Here is a 14,892-nt window from a genome sequence, read left to right as displayed (position 1 = left end):
TCTAAAACTATCTTGTATGATTTCCATTATAACTATATTAAAGCAAAATTTAACTCAAACGCTAAATTGTTGTATACAGATACAGACAGTTTAATATACCAGTTTTTTGTTGATGATATTTATACACATATAAAAGAAGATATACATTTGTTTGACACCTCAGATTACCCATCCGATAATGTATATGAAATACCGCAAAAAAATAAAAAAGTGTTAGGTCTTATGAAAGATGAAAATAGTGGAAAGATAATGAAAGAGTTTATTGGATTACGATAAAAAATGTACTGTTTTACTTTACATACAACAAATAAAGATAAAACTAAAAAACTTGAAGATTTAAGACAATGGGGTATTGAAAAGAAATATCTAAATAATGCTCTTTCAAATTTTGGAATTGTCAAAAAGGCTAAAGGAATTCGATCGTCAGCTATAAAATTTATATCTTTTAACGATTATTATGAATGTGTATTCAACAATAGCATACTTGAAGTATCACAAAATTATATAAGATCCGATAAACATGATGTATTTACCATGGTCCAAAGTAAAACAGCTCTTAGCCCATACGATGATAAAAGAATAGTAAATTATATTTACACAGACACACTACCCTGGGGTTATAACGATTAATTTCGAGCAATCTACTTAATGGTACTTTTCACTTATGGGGGGGCTGATCAAAATTATGAGGTAAATTCATAGAAATATTTTAATGATTTAAACTAATGCTTTTTTTGTTTTGTCTTTATACAGACTGATAATCTCTACAAAAAATGGGAACCGGTATTTAAAGATAAGTCAAGAACAAGTCTCACAACAACAACAACAACAACAAAAGAGAACAGACGAAGAATTCAGCCAAAATTAGTAATTCAAAACCCCATATGTTTAAAATCTAATGGTATACAGTTTTGCTGTACGTGCAGCAAAATGTTTTGCTTTTGTTCTGTATCCATTAAGGCACACAGTACTAAAATACCTAAACTATACTGCACAGAAACTCTACCAAAGTCTTAAAACATACAAATTTTACAGCCAAGACTACCAACTGGTGTAGAGCTTCTAGAAATTAAAAGGAATTTGGTAAGCAATTGTGTGGACAATCTCAACAGAAAGTATTTTTGTATATCTGCCTGCTATGACTACATGTATCGATGGAATGAAATGCAAGAGGAATATACCCAGGCTACCATAAATGATGCCGTTACTCGAAGTTACTGGTCTAGAGTAAAATTTGAAATATGGCAAGATATAAACAGATGGAAATATTATAACAACAATCAAAATTCAAAAAGACCTCACAATTAGTTCGAGTGTATGTGTTTTGATTAGTTCAACAAAAATGTTATTATCTCAATACCCAATAATGTTAAATTGGTTTAAACTTTTATTTCTGTTGTGAGACTTGCATATTAGAAAAAAAATATATATATATATATATATATATATATATATATATATATATATATATATATATATATATATATATTATATATATATATCGATTTCCAATCTAATTTGTTTTATTTTTCTTTCCTTTGGTTTTATTTTTCTTTCCTAAACATAATCATCTCAAGATATGAACAGAAATGTTAAAAATAAATTGCCAAGAAAAAAAATCTTCTACAGATCACACTAGGCGAGGCTAGGCTTGTCGAAACAAAATTCCCCAAATCTTATGTCATACATACTTATCTGTCTCTCTCTCTCCCTCTCTCTCTCACACACTAACACTCACTCTCACTCTCGCGCGCTCTATCTCTCTCTCTCTCTCTCTCTCGCCTTAAACCACACCAAATACGATTTCAACAGCCTCTGGTAAATCCAAGGTCGATGCTGAAGAACCAAACTCTTCGCTCAAGACAGCTGAAGAGTGGTTTGGTTTGGTTTAGTTGGTAAATCCAAGGTCAGTGCTGAAGAACTAAACTCTTCGCTCAAGACAGCTGAAGAGTGGTTTGATAAGGATGGGCTGGCCATCGAGTGTCACAGAACCCCGCCCTCTATACTACTAGCGCTGTTTTAAAATCACTGATAGCTTCCTAGCTACATATCTCCTTCACCACCCCATCAGAACTCGCAACACCACGAGAGTATGATTTGATCGTTCTTTCCTTATACAGTGATAAAGTGATTTAAGGTAAATACCTTTAAGTTGCTCTTAACAAATATAAATAATATTTAGCGCAATTTCTGTTTCTGTCGAGCCACATAAACTGTAAACTCCAGCAAAAGTATATCCTTATTTTGAACACATATCATGGAAAATAGAGGAAACCAGACGCAGTACTATTTCAGGACAGCAACCATATCAGATAGTCTGCATTCATAATTAGGAAATGAAGTTGAGCTTCAAACTACAAAACAATCAACCTATTAGAAAAAAAAAGATGTTTTACGCGTTATTAAGGCAGCATAAAGACGAGGCTTTAATACTGTAACTAGCGCTCTTTTAAAATCACTAATAGCTTCCTAGCTACATATCTCCTTCACCACCCCATCAGAACTCGCAACACCACAGGACTATGATTTGATCCTTCTTTCCTACCTTATACAGTAATAAAGTGATTTAAGGTAAATACCTTTAAGTTGCTCTTAACAAATATAAATAATATTTAGCGCAATTTCTGTTTCTGTAGAGCCACATAACCTGTAAACTCCAGCAAAAGTATATCCTTATTTTGAACACATATCATGGAAAATAGAGGAAACCAGACGCAGTACTATTTCAGGACAGCAACCATATCAGATAGTCTGCATTCATAATTAGGAAATAAAGTTGAGCTTCAAACTACAAAACAACCAACCTATTAGAAAAAAAGATGTTTTACGCGTTATTAAGGCAGCATAAAGACGAGGCTTTAATACTGTAACTAGCGCTCTTTTAAAATCACTAATAGCTTCCTAGCTACATATCTCCTTCACCACCCCATCAGAACTCGCAACACCACAGGACTATGATTTGATCCTTCTTTCCTACCTTATACAGTGATAAAGTGATTTAAGGTAAATACCTTTAAGTTGCTCTTAACAAATATAAATAATATTTAGCGCAATTTCTGTTTTGTAGAGCCACATAAACTGTAAACTCCAGCAAAAGTATATCCTTATTTTGAACACATATCATGGAAAATAGAGGAAACCAGACGCAGTACTATTTCAGGACAGCAACCATATCAGATAGTCTGAATTCATAATTAGGAAATAAAGTTGAGCTTCAAACTACAAAACAATCAACCTATTAGAAAAAAAAGATGTTTTACGCGTTATTAAAGCAGCATAAAGACGAGGCTTTAATACTGTAACTAGCGCTCTTTTAAAATCACTAATAGCTTCCTAGCTACATATCTCCTTCACCACCCCATCAGAACTCGCAACACCACGATACTATGATTTGATCGTTCTTTCCTACCTTATACAGTGATAAAGTGATTTAAGGTAAATACCTTTAAGTTGCTCTTAACAAATATAAATAATATTTAGCGCAATTTCTGTTTCTGTAGAGCCACACAAACTGCAAACTCCAGCAAAAGTATATTCTTGTTTCGAACGCATTCATGGAAAATACAGGAAACCACACACAGTACTATTTCACGACAGCAACCATATCAGAGATAATCTGCATTCTAGTAAGTAGCTCCTATCCTGTAAAATACTGACAACGCAGAACATAAAAAGGAAAGCTTTTAAAATGCGTGTAGACATAAAATTGCTGTATAAAAATGTTTCTTTAGTATTTCAGTTGTGCAACATTCATAATTAGGAAATAAAGTTGAGTTCCAAACTACAAAACAATCAACCTATTAGAAAAAAAGAAAGATGTTTTACGCGTTACTAAGGCAGCATAAAGACGAGGCTTTAATACTGTAACTAGCGCTTTTTTAAAATCACTGATAGCTTCCTAGCTACATATCTCCTTCACCACACCATCAGAACTCGCAACACCACGAGAGTATGATTTGATCGTTCTTTCCTTATACAGTGATAAAGTGATTTAAGGTAAATACCTTTAAGTTGCTCGTAACAAATATAAATAATATTTAGCGCAATTTCTGTTTCTGTAGAGCCACATAAACTGTAAACTCCAGCAAAAGTATATCCTTATTTTGAACACATATCATGGAAAATAGAGGAAACCAGACGCAGTACTATTTCAGGACAGCAACCATATCAGATAGTCTGCATTCATAATTAGGAAATAAAGTTGAGCTTCAAACTACAAAACAATCAACCTATTAGAAAAAAAAGAAAGATGTTTTACGCGTTATTAAGGCAGCATAAAGACGAGGCTTTAATACTGTAACAAGCGCTCGGTTAAAGTCACTGATAGCTTCCTAGCTACATATCTCCTTCACCACCCCATCAGAATTCGCAACACCACGATACTATGATTTGATCGTTCTTTCCTACCTTAAACAGTGATAAAGTGATTTAAGGTAAATACCTTTAAGTTGCTCTTAACAAATATAAATAATATTTAGCGCAATTTCTGTTTCTGTAGAACCACACAAACTGCAAACTCCAGCAAAAGTATATTCTTGTTTCGAACGCATATCATGGAAAATACAGGAAACCACGACACGACAGCAACCATATCAGAGATAATCTGCATTCTAGTAAGTAGCTCCTATCCTGTAAAATACTGACAACGCAGAACATAAAAAGGAAAGCTTTTAAAATGCGTGTAGACATAAAATGGCTGTATAAAAATGTTTCTTTAGTATTTCAGTTGTGCAACATTCATAATTAGGAAATAAAGTTGAGCTCCAAACTACAAAACAATCAACCTATTAGAAAAAAAGAAAGATGTTTTACGCGTTACTAAGGCAGCATAAAGACGAGGCTTTAATACTGTAACTAGCGCTTTTTTAAAATCACTGATAGATTCCTAGCTACATATCTCCTTCACCACCCCATCAGAACTCGCAACACCACGAGAGTATGATTTGATCGTTCTTTCCTTATACAGTGATAAAGTGATTTAAGGTAAATACCTTTAAGTTGCTCTTAACAAATATAAATAATATTTAGCGCAATTTCTCTTTCTGTAGAGCCACATAAACTGTAAACTCCAGCAAAAGTATATCCTTATTTTGAACACATATCATGGAAAATAGAGGAAACCAGACGCAGTACTATTTCAGGACAGCAACCATATCAGATAGTCTGCATTCATAATTAGGAAATAAAGTTGAGCTTCAAACTACAAAACAATCAACCTATTAGAAAAAAAAGAAAGATGTTTTACGCGTTATTAAGGCAGCATAAAATCACTAATAGCTTCCTAGCTACATATCTCCTTCACCACCCCATCAGAACTCGCAACACCTACCTTATACAGTGATAAAGTGATTTAAGGTAAATACCTTTAAGTTTCTCGTAACAAATATAAATAATATTTAGCGCAATTTCTGTTTCTGTAGAGCCACATAAACTGTAAACTCCAGCAAAAGTAGATCCTTGTTTTGAGCGCATATCATGGAAAATAGAGGAAACCACACACAGTACTATTTCAGGACAGCAACCATATCAGACAGTCTACATTCTAGTAAGTAGCTCCTATCCTGTAAAATATTGAGAACGCAGAACATAACAAGGAAAGCTTTTAAAATGCGTGTAGACATAAAATGGCTGTATAAAAATGTTTCTTTAGTACTTCAGTTGTGCAACATTCATAATTAGGAAATAAAGTTGAGCTACAAAACAATTAACCTATTAGAAAAAAAAGAAAGATGTTATACACGTTTTTAAGGCAGCATAAAGACGAGGCTTTAATACTGTAACTAGCGCTTTTTTAAATCACTAATAGCTTCCTAGCTACCATATCTCCTTCACCACCCCATCAGAACTCGCAACACGACGAGACAGGTAAATACCTTTAAGATAATCTTAACAAATATAAATAATATTTAGCGCACTTTCTGTTTCCATAGAGCCACATAAACTGAAAACTCCAGCAAAAGTATATTCTTGTTTTAAGCGCATATCACGGAAAATAGAGGAAACACACAGTACTATTTCAGGACAGCAACCATATCAGATAGTCTACATTCTGGTAAATAGCTCCTATTCTGTAAAATATTCATAACGAGGAAAGCTTTTAAAATACGTTCTTTAGTATTTCAGCTGTGCAACATTCATAATTAAGAAATAAAGTTGAGGTACCTTCAAACTACAAAACAATCAACCTATTAGAAAAAAAAGAAAGATGGTTTACGCGTTATTAAGGCAGCATAAAACGAGGCTTTAATACTGCGCTCTTTTAAAATCACTAATAGCTTCCTAGCTACATATCTCGTTCACCACCCCATCAGAACTCGCAACACCACAGGACTATGATTTGATCCTTCTTTCCTACCTTATACAGTGATAAAGTGATTTAAGGTAAATACCTTTAAGTTGCGCTTAACAAATATAAATAATATTTAGCGCAATTTCTTTTCTTCCTTTCTGTTTAACAACCTAACCGTAGAGCCACACAAACTGTAAACTCCAGCAAAAGTATATTCTTGTTTTGAACGCATATCATGGAAAATAGAGGAAACCACACATAGTACTATTTCAGGACAGCAACCATATCAGATAGTCTGCATTCTAGTAAGTAGCTCTTATCCAGGAATATTTCAAAAATAAAAGATGATTGATATTTCAGTGCCATACAATTTGCGACCATTGAGACACAAACAATCCACTCCAAAAAAAATTCCCTAACGCAATCTAAATGCGCTAAATAAAAACAATCACATGGTATCAGAGACAGTTAGTTGACTACATAACTAAGTAATTGAACCAGTAAAAGAATATAGTTCAAATATATAAAGAAAAGTAATAGGAAAAATTAAATTTCCTGCAAAAAGGATGTAAACAATTACAATCTCGAAAATGTGTTACCTACACACTGAAGACATAGTTTATAGAAAATTATGTAGAAAAATATAATGTACAATTATTGTAAGTTCGAATTCCGAATATGTTTTAGTGGTGAAACTAATTTAAAGGTTATGGATTAGCTAGACTACATTTTAGTAGGTATCCTCCTTAGGACAGCTCCATTCGAAGGTAGACATCAGGAACAAACTAGAACGGCAAGTATAAAATATCAGTTACCGAAACTTCTTGCATATTATTGTTTTTTTTTTATAAATATCGTTTATATGTAAGCCAAGCCGAAAAATTTGTCGAACAATGTATTTTTCTTTCCAAATACACCACTAAATTACTAATATTATTGCATGAGCATATCTAGTAAGTGCCAAAATATAAAATTATCGACACTCAATGCCCATTCTACATTGTCCCAACACACAACCAAATATTACTTAGAACGCAGTAAAAGACTTGTACAAATTAGTGTTATACATTCCAGTGACGTACACACAATCGCTTAAAGCTAAATTCAAATTTTTCTAAGAGTATAAAAAGTTTACCGCAATATAAGTACCAAAAGTATATCAGCATATGTATAGGTAAGAAATAAAAAAATAAAAAGAAATAATACAAAAACCATAAATAATGTATTTTCGATAAATGCCAATATAAAATAATAATCAAATTCAGTGAGCAACTAGGTCAACAAAGTGCTAGCTCTAGCCAAAAGCCAACTAGACCTTATGTAAGACCTTCAATGCACAATGTGCAAAAGAAACTAGAAACATACTTTCAGTAGAAAGTAGCCATTGATAGAAACAATGATGATACATGTAGTAGCCAAATAAAGGCTTGGAAATGTTGAATAACTACCCAACAAAAGAAAGCAAACAAGAATAAAATAGTTCTTGAAGAAAACCTAATTCGAAAATAAAATAAAAGAATACTCAATTGATAACGATATAGGTAGGTACTTAATTATATTAATAATATGAAGTTCTATTCCCAAATAAAAATTGCTGTACTTAGAGTAATTATTCCTTGAAGAGTTACTAGAAGGAATACATCCCAAAATTCGCCTCCTATCAGTAAAACTGACCAAAAATTTTCTCAGTATCTGCATCTGCTGCTGTAGTGGTACCGCTCAAAAATCTGCTCATCTGCTGATGTACTCGGTCCCCTTCAAAAAATTCTCAAGCCATTTATAAATAGGTAATGAAACCAAAATTTCGGGTAGGATTTGTTAATAGGATGATAAAATAAAGCAACAGCAAATTAAAATATATATTTTTTAGAAACTAGAATATTAATTGAAATTTTAATATAGTATAGACAAAATGATTAATTCGTTGCATCTCAAAAGTGGCTCACCCCCTATAACTTTTTTATTATTTCAGATAAAAAAACGAGATCTGGTAATTTGGTTTGGTATAGACAAAATGATTAATTTGTTGCATCTCAAAAGTGGCTCACCCCCTATAACTTTTTTATTATTTCAGATAAAAAAACGAGATTTGGTAATTTGGTATATGACATAAATTAGGATTGATTGACGTATTCAATTGTTTTCGGTCACTTCCTGTTTCACCGGAAATGATTACAACTTCTGATTTTTAAATGACACTCTGAATAGAATGGCATATCATATGTCAACTTTTGACATTTTCGCATATGGTTTATTTGAAATTGTAACACGCGGTTCATAACGACAATTTGCCTCGAAATACCAAGTGTGTGGTACCAAATTATTCGTAAAAAAATTCTTTTTCGAAATATGCTAATGATCCACCCTCGTTCCATTTGAACAAATTGAGATATGATTAAAAATACGATTTGGGCATCTTTCAACCGACCAGGACAAGACACGAAAAACAACGGTTCCTTGATTAAAAATTAGTGTTTTTAACACAGACATGGCACTCTAGTTTGAAATTTAAAATAGAATTTTTTTAGGCAAAAATGTCAAAAGTTGACATATGATACGTCAATCTATACAGAGTGTTATTTTCTATCGAATAAAGTAAAAATATACCGAAGGTGTCATCAAAAGTTGTCATAATTTCCGGTGAAACAGGAAGTGACCAAAAACAATTGAATACATCAATTTTATTCTAATTTATGTCATATACTAACATACCAAATCTCGTTTTTTATTTGAAAAAGTAAAAAAGTTACAGGGATGAGCCACTTTTGAGACGCACCCGGTATAGGCGTTCTTATTTCTAGGTAATAGTCTAAGATCTAGCTACATAAAAAACCTTATCATCGTTACATGGCTATTTTTTTGTGTGAAGTATCCTTTTGTGTAGCCATTATGAAATAGTCATGTCTGCCAGCGCGATCCCGGGGGCGGCCAATCGAAAGGGTGAAATTTGGATACTAAAAATATTATAAGGTACACGAGTTATAATTGCGAAAATAGCTTTTATTTATTATTAAGTTATAATGAGTTATTTTTTCGCAAAAAAAGATGTAAAAAATCGTGCATTTTTTTTAAATTTTCCTGTATATTTTAGAAAACTTTTTAGAACTGTCTGTTCACTGCAAATTTACCCACGGTATAATTATTTCTTAACCTACCATGCTTACAAACACACTAAAAGAATGGATGCAAATATAGATTTGATTTTTTATATGGGACACCCTGTATATTTTTACTTTATTGAAAAGAATTTAAAATTACCTTTCCTAAAATATAACACAGTTGATATTTTGCTCGATTCCTCTTCGAGATATAGAGTATATAAAAATTCGCCCGCTTTAAATAAGTAGGCTTTGAACGGCACCGGCTGTAATGCAAAAAAATTCTAGCTGTGAGCATCAATTAAAACGAAAATAATATTTGCTATGAGAGATGCAGAATTTTATAACAATTTAAAATATATTTAACCAACATCAACACATTTAAACTATATCTAATAACAATAAAAATTAGTAGCAAACCAAGACATGAGTTTTTGCTACAGGTGTTCGACATATCGACCGTCTTCTGTTATGGGCAGACGGGGCCGTTTTTGAACATTTCTCGCGGTATTCATTAACTCAGTGGGGGTGAAAGATACCCTCCCATAACTGCTAAGTATTTTTAATTCTTGTCTAAATTATACGGAAGAATAAGGGACCTTTATTCTTCCGCAAATATATCCATAGGATTAGATCCATGGGTACTGAGCCAGGCGGCCTCGACGGCCAACGGCTGAGATTTTGGTTAGCTATCCAATTATTCTTGAAATTGTCTGCAAAAATTTGCTGATAACTTCAGCGTTCAGAGGTGATGCGTCGTCTTGCTGGAAAAATATGTTTTCTAGTTCCATTAAAGGCATACCATCAATAAGTGGTTCAAAGCCTACTAGTTAAAAGTGGCGAGCTTTTAAAAATTCTGTATTGCGAAGGGGATTATAACAAAATATCAAGTGTGCTATATTTTTGAAAAGGTAATTTTACATTCTCTTCCGTTAATTAAAAATATATAGGGTGTCCCAAATAAAAAATCAATTTTTCTGTTGATAACTCTTAAATTATTAATTTTAAAAAAATTATACTTGAACCATTAAATTCTACGTAAAAAGGTGCTTTGGAAATGTCTTCATAGAAATACAAAATTTTCCATAGCAAAAAAGTTACAGCTATTTGTTAAAAATGCTTATTTTTGAAAAACACCCCGTAACTCCGAAACGGTAACAGATATTGATGTGCGGATTTCACCATCAGGTTTTTGTTGAAAATTGAGCTCCAGACACCGATATTAGTTTTCGTCTATCTCCTATAGAAAAGGGTGTTTCCATTTAAAAGCGTCGAATTTGACCCACCCTGTACACGAGTTATAATTGCGAAAATAGCTTTTATTTATTATCAAGTTATAATGAGTTATTTTTTCGCAAAAAAAGATGTAGAAAATCGTGCAATTTTTTAAATTTTCCTGTATATTTTAGAAAATTTTTTGGAACTGTCTGTTCACTGCAAATTTACCCACGGTATAATTATTTCTTAACCTACCATGCTTACAAACACACTAAAAGAATGGATGCAAATACAGAAGAAAAAAAACAGGTGGCTCAAAAAATTATTTAAAATAAATCAATTTCTTTTTAAATTTTGAAACTTCAATAACTCCGTTATTTTGGACTTATTTGGAAGACGGTAAAAAGAAAATATGTTTTATCGAGATCTACCAGCTTTGAAAATATTTGCACTTATTCAAGATTTACCCTGTAGAGTAGTATCGCGCTTTTCATAACTGTCTACCGCTGATTGACCCGCGATTATTTTGTCTGCCCTTTTGCATACGGCTTTTTAAATAAATAAACATGACATTCCACCAATCGACTTGCATGTATGCGATGCTTTTTTTGTCCAAATTCCATGCTCTTGTTGACACGCGTTGTCTGCCGGCATGTTAATCACGAGAAAAATGTCTGTCAACAATTTTACACGTTTCTGAATTTTAAATAAAAGCTATTTGGCAATTATAACTTGTGTACCTTATAATATTTTAGTATCAAAATTTCACCCTTTCGATTGGCCGCCCCCGCTTTAAGCCCCGGGATTGCGCTGGCAGACATGACTGTTTCACAATGGCTACACAACAGGATACTTCAAAAGAAAAATTAGCCATGTAACGATGATAAGAGTTTTTATGTAGCCAGCTCTCCGTCTATAACTATAAATTTAAACTTAGAAACGCCATTACATAAAGGAGTGTAAGATTTCAAAACGCATCTTCAAATCGTTCATACTAAAGTGGGTTTTAAATTATGATACAGAAAATTATTATAAAGGTGTCATTGGAAAACACAAACGTCAAAATAGGGCTTATAAAGTATATATTTTTTTTCAAAAAGTGTATGAAAATATTTTTGATTATTTATTTATATTGATTATATATTTTGATTATTATTAAAAAAAATAGCAAATTATCTGATCTATGATAAAATGATATGACCTATAATATCTACAGTACGTCCCTAGTCGCCGGATTGTCTTTACAAGAGGCATTTTTTTTTTATTATTGATATTTTGAGAAAAGCATTCTTCATAAAAATATGGACTTGTTCTAAAACGGTTAATATAATAATAAAACAAGCCCTGGTGGAACAAGAAGCTGGCCAATCTTAGGTCGGAGGTCCGACGACTCTTCAACAGAGCCAAACACAGCGGCGAATGGCAGCTCTACACCGAGAAATTAACTGAGTATAATAAGGAGATTAGAAGGGCAAAACGGTCTGACTTCAGATCCTTTTGCGAAAACATCACTTCAACTACTTATGCAGCTAGACTACACAAAGCTATGGCCAAGAGTGGGCCCATCCCCAACATGGCACTTAAGAAACCTGACGGAAGCTACACGGAAGGAGATGGAGAGAGAGCCAACCTCCTATTTCACACTTTCCAGGTAGCATATCTATTGATACGCAAGTAGCTCCGACCGAACCCCACAATCCTCGCAGGGAAGACTGGGAGACGGCCAAGCTAGTAGTAACAGAACAAAAACTGAAATGGGCTATTGACAACTTTCAGCCTTATAAAACAGCAGGGATAGATGGGATTTTTCCTGCCCTTCTAAAGAAGGGTGAGCAAATAGCTACACACCATCTATTAAACATTACAAGAAGCAGCTTAGCGATGGGATATATACCAACCATCTGGAGAAGAGCGAAAGTAATCTTCATACCCAAAATAGGCAAAACTGACTGGGCTAACCCCAAATCATTTAGGCCTATTAGTCTCACATCATTCATATTAAAAACGATGGAGAAAGTAGTGGACAACCATATTAGAGTAAATCATCTAAAGGTTAAACCACTGCACGATAGTCAGCATGCATATAGAGCGGGCAGATCCACAGAAACTGCTCTGTACCAGTTAACTGAGCTAATACAGGCAAGCCTGGATAGCAAAGAAACAGCACTTTGTGCCTTCTTAGACATTGCAGGGGCGTTTGACAATATACCTCACAAGGTGATCAAGCGATCTCTTGAAACAAGAGGGGTGAACAATACGATAATTCGCTGGTTTTGGGAAATGCTCTCAACACGAACAGCAGAAGCTGAGATAGGTACCAAAACTGTGGTTGTTAAAACAACGCAAGGAACTCCACAAGATGGAGTGACCTCCCCCCTACTGTGGAGCTTGGTAGTGGATGAACTACTGGAAGAATTAACTCTAGCGGGAATACACTGCATAGGGTATGCAGATGACATAGTCATCATTGCACGGGGGAAACATGAAGGCACCCTGTGTGATATTATCCAAAGAGGACTCCGCATCGCTGAGAGATGGTGCAGGACTGTCGGGCTGAGTATTAACTCAGATAAAACCGCAGTAGTGTCATTCACCAGAAAGCGAAGTTTGAAAAACTTCAAAAGAATCCATCTAGATGAAAAGGCCATCACAGGAAGTGAAAATACTGCCATCACAGGAAGTGAAATATCTGGGAATAACCCTGGATAGTAAACTTCTCTGGAACAGGCATATTAAGAACATTACCAGCAAAGCCACAAAGGCTCTCATGATATGCAGAAGACTGGCGGAAAATAGGAGGGCTGCGCCCTAACATTTTGCGCTGGATGTATACCATGATAGTAAGACCCATGATTACTTATGGAGCAGTTGCTTGGTATACAAAACTAGAGCAACGTACAGCAAGGCAAAACCTGTGCAAAGTACAGAGACTGGCATGTATCTGTATCACAGGTGCCATGAGAACATGTCCAACAGCAGCAATGGAGGTCATTTTAGACCTAACACCACCGCACATTGTCGTCGGTAGTTATGCCAATGCGACAATGATTAGAATGGTCATAGACGGAAACAGTACTGGGAGCATTTTTAGGTCAGGGGCTTGGAACACCCTCAAAAAGAAAATTCCACTTCTCCAACTCCCAGTGGATGACATACCAAGAATTTACAACTTTGAGAAACACCTCACTGTAGTATTGAGTAATAAAAAGGATTGGAAGGAAGAAACGCTTACTCAGCATATAAAAGACCATACCATAACGTGGTATACTGATGCTTCCAAAACCAAAGCAGGGACAGGGATAGGAGTATTTGGGCCGAAAACCAAATACTCCGAACCAATGGGCACCTACCCCAGTATCCTTCAGGCAGAAATTTACGCTATCGAAAGATGTGTACAATTTATCTTAGATAGGAACTATCGAAAACAGGAAATTGCCATCCTATCCGATAGTCATGCAGCACTAAACGCGATCAACTCAGTAACCATCAATTCGAAATTGATCAAAGAATGCCTAGAGAAGCTCAACAAGTTGGGCAAAGAAAATAAAGTCCTCCTACTCTGGGTGCCTGCTCATCAAGGGATAGAAGGCAATGAAAAAGCAAATGATCTAGCTAGGAAAGGAGCGAACACTCCACTAACTGGACCAGAACCGTTCTGTTTTCCAAGCGGAAACCAGCTGAAAGCGGAACTGAAGAATCTGGAAGACTCTAACCGCAACTTGGAATGGGAGTCCTCCAACGGTCTAAGACACTCGAAAAAGTTCCTCAGAACCTACGACCGAGAAAAATCCTTGAGGTTTTCCTTGATTTAAGTAAAAACAATCTTCGGATTGTCACGGGGTTTCTAACAGGACACTGTCTCCTCAACGAACACCTCAGTAGGCTGAAGCTGAGAAGCAACAGCGAATGCAGATTCTGTGGGGAATATGGGGAAACACCAGAACACCTCATCACTGAGTGCGCCGAGACGACGACCATTCGTGCCATGAACTTTGGTACGGCTGATGTCAAGGATGGAGAGCTAGCCTCTATGGAGCCGTCTCAGATACTGGCTTTTGTTAAAGCCTTGAGACTGTATGATGAGTTATAACTCGTTATAGCTCAAGAAAGGGGAACACACAATAGATCTTTAAGGTCGCGGTGACTAACTCCCCTCCTAAACATTCTACATTCTACAAAACGGTTAATCCCGTTTATGCTTTTATAAATTTCCATACCGTTTTAGAGAATTAAAAACACACATGAAAATATGAATATAATTTCGATTTCATTCTTTGATGGATGGTT

Source organism: Sitophilus oryzae, unplaced genomic scaffold (assembly GCF_002938485.1).
Source record: "Sitophilus oryzae breed Bouriz unplaced genomic scaffold, Soryzae_2.0 scaffold_469_pilon_pilon, whole genome shotgun sequence".
NCBI classification, from domain to species: Eukaryota; Metazoa; Arthropoda; class Insecta; order Coleoptera; family Curculionidae; genus Sitophilus; species Sitophilus oryzae.
Note: the sequence above shows the minus strand (reverse complement) of the source record.